This window comes from Lissotriton helveticus, chromosome 2_1 (genome assembly GCF_964261635.1).
Source record: "Lissotriton helveticus chromosome 2_1, aLisHel1.1, whole genome shotgun sequence".
Classification (NCBI taxonomy): domain Eukaryota; kingdom Metazoa; phylum Chordata; class Amphibia; order Caudata; family Salamandridae; genus Lissotriton; species Lissotriton helveticus.
In genome coordinates, this window is record NC_136059.1 from 462,147,913 (window position 1) to 462,160,094 (window position 12,182).

Here is a 12,182-nt window from a genome sequence, read left to right on the forward strand (position 1 = left end):
CTCTCGCTTGTCTAGCTCCCCCCTGCGAGAAGAGAATTAACTCCTCGTGAGAAGAGTAAAAAACCTCGCTGTGTCCGGTGGAAGGATTAATAACATATCCCTCGCCTATGATCGCTTTTTGAAGCATGGTAAGAGTTCTCTGGATAGGGCAATTGACTATGATACGAGTTTGGATATTAACCCGAAAGAATGATACTTAGTTTGGGTTTGTTATTGTTTTAGAGTGCTACTTAAACATATGGAATTGTTGGAACTAAATAATGGAGTAGGAAGGCAGGAATGACGCAGGTCTATCACTTCTGATCCTTCCTGAGGGCACACAATTACGAAGGGAATTTCTTACGTTCTTGACTATCCTCCAACTTCTGCTATGAAGTGTAATAGCTGTAATTTTTAATGTAGGTCCTCAATAGAATATATTATATTCTTGTAGGAGGACGTTTTCATTAATTTAATTTACAAAAGAAAAAAATCATCAGAGAATCATCCATCAACGTCAGGGTAAGCAATTGGAGCCCTGCCTTTTATTTCTAATCAGTTGATTCATTAGCAACAGCCCATTTAGACGTTTCTTTTTGCTCTACAGGGTCATCCCAAAGATACATGGTTGCCCGTTGTAGTCCTGAAGAAGACTCGCCCGGCCCAGGCTTAATCCACCGTGTGGCCAAAAGTCGAGTCTAAACGTCGACGCTTAATATAGATCATTGACCTGGACCAATATAATTCCCCTTTCTTTGTGCATTTGATTCACCAATCATACAGGTTTTGAAAAATTGAAAATATTGCTGAATTGATTTAGGGTCAGGTCTCAATGTCAGGATGATTATTGATCCTTTGTTTGAATCGTTGGATTGTTTTTATGTCACGCTCTTTGAAAATTTCCCCCTTTTTCTTCATCACTAAATCCACTTCACTTTCCTATTTTTTGCACGCTCCCTTCGGGGCAACCATTATGACCTTCTTGTAATATATAAAATATTTATATTGTCTATAAGTGGTAGAAAAATAAATTAATCACCACGGATATTGTTTTTGTTGGGTTGTTTGCTTTGTGAGATTATTCTACCACGTGAATTACAAAATGTTGACCTATTGCGACATTGGAAAATAAAATATTAGTCCTTTGGACCACTGTTTTTTATTATTGCGAAATACCCAGGTCCGGGACCCACTGGGCTACCCCATTTCTATTAATGGCTTTTAAACTGACCTCAGGCCTTAGCACTGCACCCATGCCTAGGGCCAGAACCCCTGTGCATACTACTAGGCACATATACACAAGAGAGCAATTACTTTGTCTCAACCCTCTAGTATGTGTCCCGCACAATTTAATAGGTAACTCAGAAGGTGCTCTGATTACTAAATGCAACTTATGTGAATGGGCTCGAAGGCATGATTCAAGTGGAAAAAACGGATGTGGTCTTTCTCACTGAAACATGGGCCAATGAGAACAGTGATCCTGATTGGCAGCTAACAGTCCCAACGGGTTATCTTGTTACCAATCATGATCGAATAGGATCCAAAGGTGGAGGCATTGCCATAATATACTGTGCTGCCTATTCGGTCAAAATCGGACGTGAGGCCATAGCCGATGCGAAGGCTATATCTTTCTCTATTAAATGGAATAAAGTAGAGATATTTCCAGGTCTACTAATTTATAGACCCCCTGGAACTAAAACTGTTTTTTTAAACGCTATACACAATTTTATGGAATCCTGCTTAGATACCGAACACTTTACAATCTTTGGGGATTTCAACTTCCATTTGGAAGATAAAAGCAACCCCGACACCATATGCTTGTTAGACAAGTTAGCTAGCCTTGATTTCACTCAGATCATCAGCGAGCCTACACATACAGCAGGACACACATTGGATGGGATATGCACTAACAACTCTGGCATATCAATTAGAAAAATCTGCATGTTACTATGGACTGATCATTCGGCGATTTACTTTGATATATTACAAACAGTACCTACTAGAAGACGTTTCTCTCGTGCTCCAGATAGTAAATACAGAATATGGAAGTCAGTGAGTGAAGCACAGTTTGCATCAGCACTCACAAAAAGACCTGAAATATCCAATGATTTAAATCAAACCATTGATGATTTCTAGAATTGGCTAATTACAGCAGTAAATAAAGTGGCACCTGAAGTGACCAAGAAATCTATAGTCAAAAAGGCTTCATCCCCATGGTACTCACCCAAGTTAAAATTGATAAAGATCAAATGCAGACAAAAAGAACGAATCTGGAGATCCCAATATAATTCTGACCATAAGAACGAATACTGCGCAGCCTTGGAAGAATATAAAGCTGCAATTATTCAGGCAAAGGCTACATACTACACAATTAAAATCCAAGAAGCTGCAAATTCTTCGAAAGAACTTTTTCAAACAGTCAATGCCCTGATGAGATGCCCACGGGATGTAATGTTCACACCGGAACAAACATTTGTAGATAAAATCGCCACTTTCTTCCAAAATAAAGTGCAATCAGTGTATGAGGAGAACTAAATGTAGCTCAACCTGAATCCAGGGTGGAACATGAAGGCTTGCTATCCTTCTCCCCACTAACAGAAAAAAGGGTAAAGGAACTGCTACTAAGGATCAAATCGGGTTCCCCCTTGGATCCCTGTCCGCCATATGTATTGCATATGGCATCAGAAGCTATCAGCTCTGCCTTATCTCCATTAATTAATAAAATACTGTCTGATGGATTGTTTCCCACGACATGGAAGAAAGCGTGTATACGCCCACTTCTGAAAAAGCCTAAATCGGACCCACAGGTTGAGATGAGCTATAGACCTATCTCCTGTCTGCCTTTTGCAGCGAAAGTACTGGAAAAGGCATTAAACATTGAATTAATGGAGATAAACAACCTGCTATACACCACCCAACATGGTTTCCGTCCTAAACATTCTACGGAAACTGCTTTAATCCTGGCAACAGAAGAAATACGTAGGGTAACAGATGAAGGGGGTAGTGCTGTACTGGTCCTGCTTGATTTAACAGCGGCCTTTGATACGGTAAACCATACTGTGCTCAATCAGAGGCTGCAGGATGCTGGTGTCAATGGTACAGCACTTTCTCTCCTATCATCCTTTCTGGCAGACAGGAAACACATGATCTACTGGAATGGCCTCAGATCAGAGGAATTCACCTTACCGGGAGGAGTCCCGCAGGGATCGGCTTTATCGCCAACATTATTTAATGTATATGTTGCCCCTCTGACCAGGATGGTAAAGAGCCATGGCTTTAAGCTGGTATCTTACGCTGACGATACGCAGCTCATAGTATCGCTAGCTAAGGCTGCAGACCTGCGAGCCATGGACTTCTGTAATTGCATTTCATCCTTGATGAACTGGATGAATGTGAACTTCTTAAAGCTAAATGCAACTAAAACAGAAGTCTTAGAATTCGGCTCAAAAGAGCAAATTTGGAACCAGTGATGGTGGCCTAGTACTGCTGGACCACCTCCGATACCAGTTTCAAAAGCCAGGAATTTGGGAGTAATGGTTGATAAAAACTTGACCTGGGCTCCACAGATCAACCAGGTCACTTCAGCTTGCTTTTTTACTCTAAAAGGAGTGAGAACGATTCTCCCATACATTCCCTTTGCCTTAAGGAAAACGGTCGTTGTCTCAACCATACTGTCCAGAATTGATTACTGCAATGCCCTCTACCTTGGAATGGGTGTTGCTCAACTAAACAAACTTCAGGCTATTCAAAATGCTGCAGCCAGAGTGCTGCTTGGGTTGCCCAGATGCCACCCAACTTCAACAGCCATAAGAAACCTTCACTTGCTCCCTGTATGTAGACGAATAGAATTTAAGTCACACTGTCTAGTTCACAAGGCTCTGTTCGGAGAGGGTGCTAAAGATGTGCAAGCTCTTTTCTCACATTATGTCCCTACCCGGACTTTGAGATCTTCTTCCCTTGGTCTTGCACAAATCCCAAAGATGAAAAGAGCACGTTGTGGAGGAAAGCGTTTTTCATTCCTGGCGTCCAAACTCTGGAACACACTTCCACTACATATAAGAAGTTTATCCAACAGATTTGCATTTAGGAAAGAAATTAAAACCTGGCTCTTTCCCCAACATCAGTAGGATGCATACATGTCCGAATTTTCTACTCTAACACAGCGCCAAGAGGCCTCGGCATTAGTGCGCTTTATAAGTACAATCAGTCAGTCAGTCAGTCAGTCAGTCAGAAAATCTGCTGGCCTCTAAACTGCCATGCCCCAGGATACTGGGTACTTCTAGGTACTTTCAACCCCTGCCCTATTATACACTAGGGGCTTATGGGGTAGGTTATGCCAATTACAAGGGTACCCCACCATATCATAGTGTACCCTAGTATATGTTGGGTGTCCTAACTGTATTCTAATGTGTTCCTTTCAGCTTGGCACTGGCCCTGGGCCTGTTTAAACAGAGCCCAGGATCAGTCACCACCACTTCCAGTCAGCAAAAGGTTGGGGGGCACCCAGTGCACAGGATGACTTTGCAACATAGTGGCTAAGATGAATTCAAGTATTCAATACATCTATTTTTTTTGTACTTTAGTTTGCTGACCTAGGTGGAACGGGGATGCCCAGACGTGGGTCCCGCGAGCACTGTGTCACTAGAACCAAGCAATACCTAGCTGATGAACTCTAACTAGGGTAAAAAGTGTACTATGTTAGTTGTGTTCCAGTTCAGGGACCTGACCTGACAGTTCGGCTTGACTGTTCCAATTGGAGCAAAGTCAAAGCTGATTTGGAAATGACTGGGTACAGATTGAGGTGTCATGGTGTGCAAAGTAATGATGGACTGGGATGCGGCCCGAGTGATTACCAGTGTCTGAGATCTATTAAAGAATTCCATCCATCACATTCTTGTATACTTTAGTTTGTTGCCCTAAGTGGGGCAGGTATGCGCAGATGTGTGACCTGTGCACACTATGCCTCCGGAACCAAGCTTTACCTGGCTGATTAGCCCTCACTAGGGCGAAAATGGCTATAGGGGGCCTGTGTTATGGTTCAAGGAGGACCTGGCCTGGCAGTATGGCCACGGGAATGTTCTCATTGCAGCAGGGTCAAGACTGATTTGCATATGGCTGAGTCGATGGTGGTGGCATGGTGTCCAAAACAACAATGGACTGGGATGCAGCCTCGAGTAGTCACTAGTGTCTGAGGTTAATTCATGCATTCCATCACTTTTCTGTATACTTCGCTTTGCTGAAAAGACCGGCAGAAATTGAAAACCTCTGGCAATTTCAAAATATTGTAGGATTGTATAACAGTATCATTTACTTTAGGTGCTTCAATCAAAAGACAAATTAGGCAAATCTAGATTATCTGGGGATGTCTGTCTCCACAATCCATGAAACTATAAACCCAAGTTTGTAGCGTGGCCGAACTTTAAAGAGTTACACATTACTTTATGATTACATAATGTCTGAAATCGCACACGGGGAACATGGGGGAGCAACAGCAGGTGTTTATCGCCCGGCTGTAGAACTGATAGTCTCGAGAGACAGACACATCATTATTAGATGTAGACTACCTGGAATTTATCCAACTTCATTTTTTGTTTCCTAAAATACCACTTGGAATCGTTACTTTATAAAACACTGTGCAAATCGCATTTCCAGAATGTACCTCGCCGTGTGTGCGCTGGATTCAGATCACAAGCCTGGTCAATGCATCTTGCAACTTGGCCAGTGCTTCGCACAGCTGCTGATTTTATGTTCTCAGACTAATACCTCTGGATAAAACTTCAAAAACAATGTCTTCTTTTGAGAAAGTGCCAGTTCTCATTAGCTGTCATTATTTCTAATTTCAGGCACTCTCCATGAGAAGCCAGCGTTCCCTTCAGCACTGTTCAAATAAAAGAGGTTCATTATTCCTCAGAGGTTCACCCCGGCTGTGGGTTAAAAAGAACAAAGGGGCATATTACCAAGCAATAGCGATAATTATCGCTATTGCTTGGTTAGAGATAAAAATTTACCGCAAAGCTGCTGCGATTTTTATCGCAAATAAACCTTGGTATTACCAAGGTTTATCGCAAATGCGATAAAAATCGCCGCAAAGCATGAATATCGCTGAAAAGTCAGCGATATTCATGCATTATCGAGCTAATGCTCTTAGCCATGTTATCCACCTCCCATTGGTTAACATGGCTAAGAACTGCTCAGGGCAGGTGTTAGCTTTTGGAGATATTCGCGCTTAGCGCGAATATCTCCATAAGTTGGTAATAGGAGATAGCGATGTTAGCGACTGTTTCCAGTCGCTAACATCTTGGCACGCCCATTTTGCATGTCATTAGTGATAAATATCACTGACATGCAAAGTGGGGCCCAAGATGGTCGCTATCTCCTACTAGCTGTCGCTAACTGGTGTTAGCGACAGCTAGGTAATAGGGAGATAATTTTATCTCCGCTTTCTTGGCTTTTAAAGCCAAAAAAGCGGAGATAAACCCCCTTGATAATATGCCCCAAAGTTACTGTTATCTTTACTCAGATCCTTTAATCTACTGCTGAGGAACTGATGACTGGGTTACAACAATCTGACGCAAAACGTGCGCCTGGTAGCTTGCAATTGTGTAGTGTTTGCAAATTAGCGGATGTGTAATTGACACCCAATTACGAGTCTGACACAACTACAGCCACTAATAGACAGTGCATATTATTCCATAAATCAAGGTGAAAAGCTATTTACTCCCGCAATTCATGGCAGGCTTCACTGGGATTTGCGCACTTTGTGGTTCGTGCGACAGACTGCGAAAGAATCATCTTCATTTTGAAGCAGCGCTGGAGACATCTGACTAATGAGACAAAACCTCTGCCCAGCAATTAGATTTGCACGATTTTAATTGCAAATATTGGTAAAATGTACTGCTGCATTTATATGCATGAGACTTGTTACACCCACTGCCCCTATGGTGCAAATTTGCAGTGAGGTGCTGTTTATTTATAAAGATATTTGGCCTGGCTAGAGACTTCCGTATGTACACAAAAGAGCTTTGGGTCAGCTCTCTTAAGTCATTGTTTGCTTGGAAATGTCATTCACATTTTCAGAACAGTCATTTGGTTTTGGAAATAAGGGGCCAAATTTACTAACCTTTCACACAACACAGCGCAGCAAATTGCCTTGCTGCGTTGTGTTGCATGAAAGGGAGAGTGCAGGGTGCACTGTATCTACTAAGATATGGCACACTTCTGCTCTTTTATAGCACCGGGGCACTTCGGGCAGCTTAGTGCTAACTCAGACACCTTGCACCATTGTGCCAGGATGCCTGCGTTACGGCCAGGATTGTTGTTGTGCAGGAAGGCATCCCTACCCGTTATGGTAGTTCTTGTAATTATTAGCTGGTTACTGCACTCTATTGTACAGTCTACAATGTTGTGTTCAGTTGAGGTCCAGCGTGGATGGGCATTGTTACTATCATCTCATATCTGAGTGTCATTGTGAGATTTAATGAAGCAGTCATAGGGGCAGATTTACAAAGAAAGGACACAACGAAATGCAATGCAGTAAGACAACTTGCTGCACTGCATCAAATGGAGAGGGTAGGAATGGGCCGTAGCTAGTAAGATATTGCACATTCCTGCTCTCCCTCTGCGCTGGTACACTGAGTGTAGCCTAGCGCCAATGCAGGCATCGTTGCACTATGGTGCAAGGGGGCCTGCGTTACAGTCAGGTTTTTCCGCAGTAAGGGGCACCTACCTGCACAAAAACAACCCTCTGAGGCATTTTCTTCTTTGCAGCACATGTAGAAAGAGGCAATAATGAGGAGAAATAAAGCTATTTCTCCTCGTTAAGCCTCACCTGGGAAGGCGTAGCATTTGGACACATTACCAGGTTTAATAGTGTAAGTATATCTGGGAAAGCCCCAAAAACCATGGGTGGATACATGAAGCACCCATAACCACCCATGGAACGCCATACTAGAGCAGAGTAATGTAAGGCAGCAATTTGCGTGGCTCTATGCAGCATAGTAAATCTCACTGAAGTCCTTACGTTACTGTAGTGAATAAAAGTAGATCTGGTCCAAGTAGTTTCCATGTAAGTTTATTCAGGATAAGATGTTACAGCGTTGAGCCCCACCAGAAGCAGCCTTCCTGCTGGTCAGCCCATCCTCCAACTGATATCCTCACTCATCCAACATTCCACTGCCACCTCTCACACTAACATTCCATCAACCCAATCACACTGGCTGAGAAACAGATGTAACACATCTCCCTTTCTGTATACAAATGACAATAAAACTCCAAAAGACTCACAATATAAATGGTGCATGCAAAAGATGACGATAACATAATTACATGCAACACAGGGGCATCAGAGCAACTGCAATGTCATACATGTACTGATGGTGAACATACATGTATAAAAGATAACAATGAATAAATATTTGGAAGAAGTAAACACACCACATAATCCAGCAATTCTGTAACACATAAGCAGTACTATTCTCACCACTTCTCCCTTTCCACCATGCAAAGAAAAACAATAAAACACACTCCCTACCGCAACCTAACACAACTACCAAATCCCTGCGCCACACATATACCAGCTGACCAGGCCAATACACAAGTGGTACATGGGGAACAAACAGAAAGTAGAGTAGGAAATCGTCCAAACCAAGGACGTGTGGGGTACCACCCCATACGGAACAAGTGGCATCCAACTGCCCTTCACCCTTACCCAAAGTAAGAGTGGTATGTGTGGAATACACTCCACAACAAACAACAGCATCCCGAATTGCCGTACGCCCAATCCACAAAGTTAGGGTGGTACGTGTGAAACAACGCTCCACAGGGACCACATAAAGAAGTTGAAAGAAAACAGCAATCACCATTCTAACAAGAACTATGAAGCTGTGGAAAATCATTCCACAGAAGACTAACGGTATAACATTCGCCCTCCACCCATACCTGTAGTAAGGGTGGTACGTGTGGAAAGGTGCTCCAAGCCGGGACATGTTAAAATGCACAACACCTAATAAATGTAAGAACAGCAATCAGAAAGAATGGGTGGTATCTCAGCACCAACCCACAACAACGTAAAAGTGAGAGACACCCACACAAACAAAAGCATGCCAGGATAGCTTTACTCCAGTGGTGTGGAGAGCACAGGACTCACTTCAGAGCATACCCTTCCCACTCAGGGTGACAAATGCAAAAACAACAGTTGATGGACAGAATGCAGAACAATGTCATACATTCACCCCAGTACAGAGATCTGGAGTCAAGCTATCCTGGCTGAAGACGGCTGATAGCCAGAAACCGGTCCTAGGATGCTTGATTCCGGTCCAGGGAAGACATGGCTTGACAGTTGGGCTTGATTGTTCCTATGAGGCACAGGGTCAAGACTAATCTGCATATGGCCATGTCTGAACTGGGGTGGCTTGGTGACCAAAATAACAATGGATTAAACCCAGGTCTGTGACTGGGGGTGAATGTTTTGCCATTGTGCAACATTCCGTCATTCATCTTGTGTGTTTTGCTGTTCACCCTATGTGGGAAGGGTATGCCAAGACGTGGGTCCCGTGGTCACTAAGCCACTGGAGTCAAGCTATCCTGACTGAAGACAGCTGATAGCCAGACCCGGTCCTAGGATGCTTGATTCCGGTCCAGGGAAGACATGGCTTGGCAGTTCGGGCTGGGCTGTTCCCATGAGGCACAGGGTCAAGACTGATTTGCATATGGCCATGTCTGAACTGGGGTGGCTTGGTGAGCAAAATAACGATGGATTAAACAAAGATCTGTGACTGGGGGTGAATGTTTTCCCAATGTGCAACATTCCGTCCATCATCTTGTGTGTTTTGCCATAATGATATATATTTCTTGTGTTAAAAAATAGAAAATAAGGTATATGTGTATACAATTAAATGAATTGGTATTGTATATCACCCTATATTGTATAATAATGCACATTGTATAGCACTGTATATATTGTATTCACTTTTTTATGACTTTAATGAAAGTAAAACACAGAAAGAAATAGTATTTAAAATAAATAAAGAAAATGAAAACAAAAGTAACAATAAAATTAACATGATACAAGGAAGAACAATTGAAACTGTGTAGAGTCTTTACATTGTGGCCAGATTTGGGAGACTGTTTAGGCCCCATAGTGAAGAAATACAGGTCAGGTGGGACAACTGATCATATATTTTGACAGCACAAAAATCTTCAAACTCTGATAGTTTACTTTAACACCAATCATTCATCCCTTACCTAAACACTCCTTTCTTACTATTCTTCTCAAGCTACTGAATTATAAACTATAGGCCTAAAATAGCCTTAGAACCTATTGCACAGTTCCTCAAAGTGATGGTAGCATTGCAGGGGTCTGCTACCTGGCACCACATACACGTTTTAATGACTTGCGGAAAGGGTTCCTACAGTTGCAGGATACCGAATCTACCCTAATAGATATCAGTGAAGAATTGCTGTTCAGCTGAGATCAAGGTCAGGCCTGAGCTTTCATCCTTCTTGGTTTCTCAACAGCCTTCAACACTGAGGCTAAAATCCCATTTAGTGAAAGTTGTGCCAATTCCAGTAGCTAATTCATTTTCTCGCCAATCATGTCAGCTACATAAAACAAAGCACTTTCCTTTCTAAAACTTTCAAAGCCACCATCAGGGCACCTCAAGCATCCACCCACCCCTTTCACCAGTTCACCTCAAAGTCTATATGGAGTATCTATTGCCATCAACTCCAATATCAATGGTATGTTGATAAGACTCAGGTCCAATGACTATCTTTCTAAAGTACAATATTGGATCACTTACTGCTGGCTCTCCATAAACATGGCTAAAGCTGAAGTACTGATCCTAGTCTCTCGTGGCTTTGGGGTCCTCCCTCTGGATTGCCTCCTGATGTTCCTCTGACTCTTTCATAAGTGATTAAAAATATTGGCTCCTTTTCAAAACCAAGCTATATATTATCTCCCCTTTGTCGCCTGGTCTGGATCCTACCTTAGCTGTTGACCCATCATCTTATTTCCCGCATCCGCTCAGTAGACATTCCATGCCCTGTCCACTGGAATGGCATCTACAGAGGTCCACCCACACAAACGATAATTAAACTTTAAAAAGCTTAAAATATTGCTGCCAAACTCGTGCTTGGTGTTGAAAGATCAGGTCACACGCCACCTTCGCTTTCACACGTCACCACTGCCTGATAATCAAAGGAAAAGCCCTGAGTGCTGTTTTATAATTTTCCTTTACAATCCGCTCAGATGTCCAAGGTTAACTTCCCAACACTGATTATCACTTCTACCTTCCTGATGCAATTATTTTGGAAAAATAGTCTGGCGCTCCCAAGCTCCCACCCTCCTGAACTCATTATCTTTGAAATTATGATGTGAGGCTGTCTTCAGGAAATTCTGCAAACATCTGAAGGCCTACCTCTTCAGACAATCATGATGTCATGCATAGCATATAGCCTACGATTCACATTGTTCATGCTCTGGGAAAGGGTGGTGTACTTCTTGCACCTGGTAGATGCGGCCCCCTTTGAGGCGCTGAAATTTACCAGTTGCAGTAAATACCTCCTTTTCCGAAACTGTTGCTGCAAAATGGCCACTTGTTCTTACTTTACAATATTTCACATATATAAGAATGTAATGTACATTTTACCCTCTGCAAACTTTGATTGATCATACCACAGAGAAATTCCAGGGTGCCATGTTTACTGCAGTACACGTAATTTAAATTCCTGCTCAAGTAACCATATACATACATATATGTATACATGTATGTATGTATGTAGATCAGCGGCGGCTCCTCCGTAATGGCGGAGGAGCATCGCCCTATTGTTTAGAGCCAGTAGATGAAAAATAAAATGATAATAAAACAATTTTATTAGCATTTTATTATTCACTGACTGACTGAGCGGATGGCACTCTAGAGCCGGGAGAGTCGGGCCATGGAAGGGAGGTGGAGTGATAGGCACTGTAAGCGCGCGTGTCGGTTTGGCCATCTGTCTTAGGATGGCCAAAGCGACATGCTCACTTGGATTTCTCCAACCCAGCTGTGTTGCACAGTTGGTGGAGAAAGGCACAGGCTCCCTGAGCGAGCATACATGAGCATCAAACCAGCTCACTCAGGCCACCCCCGGTGCTTCTCTCAAGCTTTGTAATACTATGAGAGCAGCGTCTGGATTGGGTGGGGGAGTCTGGGAGCCTGAGCTGC